Source organism: Stegodyphus dumicola, chromosome 7 (assembly GCF_044657685.1).
Source record: "Stegodyphus dumicola isolate Sdum_Otavi_A_Nest chromosome 7, ASM4465768v1".
Classification (NCBI taxonomy): Eukaryota; Metazoa; Arthropoda; class Arachnida; order Araneae; family Eresidae; genus Stegodyphus; species Stegodyphus dumicola.
Genome location: NC_140774.1, coordinates 112613502 through 112621039, shown reverse-complemented (window position 1 = coordinate 112621039; position 7538 = coordinate 112613502).

Genomic DNA, 7538 nt, shown 5'->3' with positions numbered 1-7538 from the left:
AATATTAATATTCTTGAATATTATTAATATTCTTGAAATTCTTTCCTCTTTCTTTTATGTAGTAGACCTTTTTATAGGCACATACAAAATACATATAATTGTATGTAAATAATTATATCTTTCTCTATGTTTTACTACAGCTTGAAACTTGACGATTGTTCGACTTAGATAATGTTTATAGCCATAGAGAAAAATACTGGAAACTATCTCCATTACGGGATTTCAATTCAGTCAATTCGGCCCTTTTGTTAGATCTTGTTTATTTTCAACTGCTCAACTATTTCAAGTTTATTATTAATACCTCGTACGAAAGTGGCAAGCTATGTTATATTTGTAATGCTAGTTCTCTCATCAACTGCTATTGAGAATGCTGCAAAAGTACTAATTTCCAATTTATCTTCCAAAACACATAATTTTTCTATCACTTTTCGTTTATCCATTGTTAAAGACGTGGCTTGCAGTAAAATTAATTAAAATAGCAATTAAAATTTTATTTGCAATTTTAATTCAACAGGATGAATTTTCATGTGAAAATAATCCTCAGACATTTTGCGCAATTTCTTATTATAAGTATTTAAGTAACATATATCTAATGAAAAGCACAAATTCCAAGTTTTACACCAACTCATTAGATACCAACTCACAACAATTCCAACTCAATAGGGGGAAAACGGGCACGCCAGGATATAAAATTCTACCAATTGTTGGTTGGTGAATAAATTTATTGATTTCACAGACTTCCCACCTTAGTCACACTTAGGCGGCCTGGCATGCAAGTATAAAAAATTTATAGTCGTTTAATTTAGCTGACAGAGTAAATTTATTCAATATATTTATTTTTCATGCAACAGCAATGCAAACACAATCCATATGTCTCTAATGTTATTTATATTTGTATTCAAAATTGTCATTTCTTAAGATGAGATGATACACGTCCTGTTTTGACCTTAGCTTCTTTTGCGTATGTGTACGAGCCCTGTTATATGCGTTACGTACGTACTACTGGTTGTGAGCCAGCGCTAGCTTCGAACTCAATTGTGAGGTAATGACTGCTGTAACTTCTGCTAAGGCGTTTCTTTTTCTTAACAAACATTATATCAAAACTGCGCAATGGATTTACACCCTTATCAAAATCTATAATCACTCTATTAAAACAAATGCATAGCTGAAATGTATCAGCGGGTCACATAAAATAGATTCGTTGGTCGCATGCGGCCCGCGGGCCGCCAGTTTAAGACCATGCAGAATTATTACATGAGTTAAACATAAATAGGCCTAATTTTAAACAGGCAGGTTTTATGCATAAATAGTTTGAGTTTCTCGTCAATGAAGATTTGCAGTGCAGTTAAGCATATTATTTTCAATCGTGAGACGTATTTTATTTGATTACGAAACACGTCAGTTTAATTTTGAGGAAAATGTAAAATAAAGCTGGCAGGAAAGAGCAAATTTTTATATCTTCTAGAGAAATCTTGCGCTGTATTTCTCTTCAAAAGTTTCTTAGAAAATACTTAAAGACATTAATTCTTAGAAGTACTTGAACATCTTATAACACGCAACACACACACGTATACAAACAAAAAGTCACTCAAACAAGAACGTACGCTTGAATACACAAAAGGGCAAAAAAATCGCTTTATAAGATGCAAAACGGTATTGAAGGAAATCTTTGAATGGAGCACGAAATGCGTGCTACTTGAAATTTATCAAGAATAATAAAATGCACAACAAATATATCAGACAAGGAAACATTGATAATGATTACGAAACCTACAAATTCATTAAACTAACAAGCGAATTAAGATAGCTGACTTCTCTGAACTCCTAGCATGTCGCCAAGACGGTATAGTGTCTAGGGAAAGTAAACCGCTGAGTTAGCTTCCGACCCGCGTATGGATATATCCATGCAGAATTGGTTACCAACTTGGCGGGACTCAAACACTAGCTGCCAGGCCGCAGCCCTGGCCAGCCCCGGCTGAGCAGACGACATTTATAAAATGCAAAAAAGAAATATACATGTGCATACAAGGCACTTGATGAAGAGTACGATCAAAATATGTGTATATACATATAAATACCAACTCAGATACAGATATATACACACTTACATACATATATATTCCGAAACAAATAAAAGTATGCATACTCTCACTCATATTCATACTATATACATCAATACATATACGTTATCATGATAGTTAAAGTTTACAAGAAGCATGCCATTGAGGTACGCGTGATCCTTAGTATAAATTAGGTACCATAAATAAAAGATATAAACATGTACAGATACATTACAGCATTCAGCTACATTACGAACTTTGTGTATGAAAACCTGGCACAGAATAAATTCAAAATTTCATGTTGAACATACATATCACATACCCTGTTGCTGACATATTGAACTAGCTTATATAGACATTTATGGCTACTATCTTCCAGCGTCAGAAGAGTAATTGCTAGTACAGTAGTCAATTATTGTTTTCAGTTTCCGCTGGGCAACTCTGTTACTTTGTAGATTCTAGAAACAATCTGGCCAGAATCTGGACCCTGGTTGCTTGAGGCTGTTAAGTGCTGCGTATGGGCCAGGAGAACACAACATGGTCTGAATGACCCTCCTCCCTACATTCACAGTTACCATTACAGAGAAGGGCCCATGACCAGTGAGGAAAGTACGTCATATAATTGCTATTAGTTTGGATTGTTGTCTTGACCTTGGGAATGAGATTGTAAACATGTCTCCGTGTGGAGGCTTGATCCCAACGTTCTTGCCATATTCTTAGGAGCTGATGGAATAGTGGCTAGGGGAGCTTACTACGGTACCGAAGGGCCCGGGTTCGAATCCCGGGTAAGACATGGATGTTTGTAAATATATAGTGTCGGTGCGGCAGGCCGCACTCTAAGTATGCGACTAGCCGAAAGTACTCTCGTGTTGATTGGTGGGAGACCCCCGGATACTCTCCCCCCCCCGCGGTGCATTCCCTCGAAATTGAGAGCGGAAAATAGTATCCAACCTCTCTTTTCGGAGTAGGATCTGGCAACCATTGTTCCATATGTAATATGGATAAGACAGCAACAACTCCTAGCATTATTTAAATGCATTACAAATGAGCTTAAAAATATGTTATATAAGAATGACGAATAACAATTTACGAAGAGATCAATTTTCTATAAAAACACATTTCATTTACAAATCGATGCAAGATTTATAGATAATTTTTTAAATGAATGCAATAATGTAATTTTAATTACATATGTTGCAATTTAAACTATATATATTTATTAGCTGAAACGTAATATTCTTAACTACGAATAAGTTAATTATATGTATCCGAAATTAAAAGTTTTGCTTATTAGAAATGTTAAAAAAGTAACTTTTTTTATTGCCTTTTTCTATTTAAGTCTTAATGTAATTCATTAGTAATCTTAATATTCTGTGAATAAAATTAGTTTAATGGAAATGTCATTTCATGCATTAAGATGAGACACTTGAGTCACACATATACACATGATTGAAATAACGAGCTGAATTATGACAAACTAATATCTTCTCAAAATTCAATTCTGTACGGAGATGTGCTTGGCTAAGTATTTGTCGAAGAAAGAAATTGGAAAAGTCAGTTACCCCTATGTCGAAAATTGAATCTGCTGTCGAATTATCATCCGACATATTTTAGTCGTATACCACTGATAGAGATATTAGAATATTTATAGGAGCAGGAAAAATCAGCGATGCCCTCGTCAAAATTCCAAATCTCGATCTTCCGACTACAAGCTGTCAGCCAGAAGCGTTTCCAATTACATCTCGAAGGCACATGGAACTAGAATTTCATAAGATCTGCCAAGAAATTCTCGATACTCCAATTGTACTAATAATAAGACTGTTCTGAGCACTGTCACTGTTTAGGAAAAGTCATGTCATATTAGAAATTTTCATTCTCTGCATGTGCCTTGAAAGAATTTTTAAGAGTCACAAAAAAAGTTAAAATTTTAGTCATCAAAATAAAGGCTTATGAATAAATTAGAAAAATAAGACGTTCTTCTTGCTACCACTGAATTACTCTGAATGCCACGCTAAAATTCAGAACGAACACTGGAGATTATTGGTAACTAAAAACGGCAATCAGAGTGTTTCGATTTAATATTAATTTAAATATCTCACTAAACTTACTACATTGGCCCATAGTAGCGACCCAAGAGCTTACCCCGAAAAGAACCTCAAACTTTAAGTCACTTTGAACAACAGCCTTGAAATACTGCAGATTCCTTTAATTTAACTTTAAAATGTGTCTATATGTTAGATAGCACTGCTCTACGTTGGTATCCTACGTTAATCGACCACATGTAATCCCAACTTTTAGCTCACTAGTAACTGTCAACCTTACACTAGTCTGGCGACCTTTCATTTAATTTTAAAATCTGTTCTAAATTTTATTGCACCTCCTTACGTTACTATGTTAACATCGACTCCAAGTGACTTTCAACTTACAGATCACCAGTGACTGATGGCCTTGAAGGCCTTTCGATTTGTCTTTAGTTTAAAAATCTGTTTAAATTTGTTCTTTGTATCACGCCATCATCCTATAGGCTCTGCTCCAGTAGCGTCAATGTAATTCACTTCAGTGACCTGCAGAAGTTAAGAAGGATAGAAGTAGTGAAGTTAAGAAGTTAAGTAGAAGTTAAGAAGTAGTGACCTGCAGAAGTTAAGCCGAAGTATTTCCAAATACTTCGGCTGACAATTGACATGAGACTAAAACATCTAAGCACTAGAAATCTGTCTTGGATTCGTTTTTCGAGAGCTAAAGAGGTAGGCTGCTTAAGATTTCTATTGGTTCCTTTTTGAAAATGTAATGATTACAAGCCAGTTTCCATTTGAAAGGGGCGGCCCCCCGGCGGCTTAGCGGTAAAGACGCTGAACACTGGTAGTTCGGTCCGATGTTCGAATCCCGCGAACGGGCTGGCTGCACGGGTGTTTTAGTGGTTTTCCCCATGTGTGACGTGTATACGAGGCAGTTTCCCTTAGAAAGTCCTCCACGGAGGCATCCCTCCCTTTAGGCAGATAGCCCTCGTGTGCTTTTCCATAATTGAATAATCCAATCCATTTGAAAGCATTCCTACCCAAATCACGTATTCCTGATGTGCTCTCTCGTAGTTAAATAATCATCTTTTAGATAATTCTTTCAAGTGTAAGATGCATTTTTTATTACGTAGGAGAAGAGCACAGTTTCTCAAGCTATTGAAAATTATGTAATTTCAAAAACATCTGATGTATTGTATTGTTTTAGTTAACTATCGAGTAATATATGATCTTCAAACATTGTAACATTTAAATATCTCTATATATTTAAAATTATTATGAATCCCTCCAAAATAATGCATATATAATTGTTTCTTTTATTTTCCTTTTGGAAGGTAATATAAATATAATCTATGACAAGAACATACAACTGCATGCTTTTGAATGATGGAAATACCTGAAGTAAAACAAAGTAGTTTTTCGTCTCATACCATATTGCCTTTTGTTTTCCTTCTGCATTATTCATAGCATAAGCTTTAGGCTGATGCTCCTGGATGGTTTGAAAGAATATGGGATTAACTATGCAAAAGAAAGCTCTGATTTACATTTAAATGACACTAGATGGTTCGAAGCAATAAATATAAAGTTAGCAATGTTGTCTAGAAACTGTTTTGAAATTCTCATACCATATCGTGTAGTCTTTGAATAATATGACAGGCATATTATACACATCAATATCTCCAACTCAACTCGAATCAAGGTGATCAATGTGGAAATGCATTCAGTATAAACAAATTTTCGGCACTTACAAAAGGATCGACAAAATCTCATTTTAAAGAGGCCGTGCTTGATTTTCATTTCATGAGGAAATATTTATTCAAATTTCTTTAAGTTATAAAAGCGTTTTCTTTTATTTGTGTTTTAGAAGAATAATTGCTTGCAAAAAGTAAAGTATTCCTGTTATTTTTCTCTTTGCAAAAGGTGTGTTAAAATAAATTTCAACAGTAAGATCTTCTTTAGTCTGTCTGGGCGTGATAGAAAAATTATGTTTTCGAATTCAGGTCTGTTTACATATTTTAATCAGATCTTAATTATTTAAAAAATTTTAATTTAAGTACGTGATTAAGAGCTCTTTGAATATTTAAAAATGGTATTTGGTTCAAAAGGGTGCATTTATTTTTACTTTGGGTTGTAGTTCAATAGTGTTGTATAGCAAACTATCAAACCAGGTTCTCAAATTCTTTAACGAAAGAAACTTTTCTGTGCAACAAAGTGCTCCCGTTTTTTTAATTTTTAATATTATTCCGAAAAATGTGGTGTTTAATTTAATATTATTATAAATCTTTTAATTTCTACTTTTAAAATTATTTTTATAAGATGAACTTCAGAATTATTGATATTTATACGAGCAGTTTAAATTGTAGAAAATGGTAGCAAATGAAATAATCGAAATTAATCTGTATATTATGCTTCGTGTGTTTTGTCATTATAAAACAAAACACTCTAAGTACTGTTGCAAAGTCATACTTATATATTAGTTAATCTGTAAAATATTTTGTTTCTTCTTACTGCATTCCTTCGTGTAACTGGATGCGTGTCCGTCTAGCACTCCGGAGGTATGGAGGAGAATGCCGGATGCATCCATCCGATGAACAGATAGCCCTCGAGTTGCTTTGCATTGAACAATTAATCCAACCATTTAAAAACGAGTAACTTATATATCTAAACAAACTGAAACCCCACATAAGTTTCGTAATGAATCTATGTGTGTACTCGCTAATCTATCTTTGAAACAATTGTGTAGATAGTGGAGCTGCTTTGCTTCTTATCCTCAATTCCTACATCCTAGCTCCTCCACTGCAAAATGCTCAATTCACCATCTTCATTGCTACCACCGCCGTTAAACTTACAAATGTTTCTTGCTTTCTTCCTAAGCTTCGTAGAAGAAATTACACTATATACACATCATTTCTGTTATATGCACTATGTATTTAAACTACCGTTTTAAAATTTAATACTATTTTTAGTTTTATGAAATATTTGGCAGCTGTCTTATGATTCTTGCAAATGTTGACGACGATCTTCTAAATAAATTAAAGATAACTGCATTTTTTCTTTTATCTTTTCTTAAGGAAACATACCCAAGATAAATTTGAAAATGTTTCATAATTCCATTGAATCAAATGTAAAGTGACTTTGCAAAAATAAATATCACCATCATTCATTGCTGGTTGAACAACGAAAGGAACAGTTTTTACAAGAAAACCAATTAATTAAATAACAAGCTGACGAAACGATAGGAAGGGAAGTGTGTATAATTTATAGAAAAGTAATTACTCTGAAGTATAAAACAGCAAACTCCACAGAAATAAATTTTCGTAACATTTCTATTCTTATTTTTCTGATAAAACCTTGATTCAAATTCTGCAGCATTTTTACAACTACAATACCCACATAAAACCAATGCATAAATATGAAGTTCGTTTGGAACGCAAAAGGAAATAAAAAGAAACATTGCGTGTGC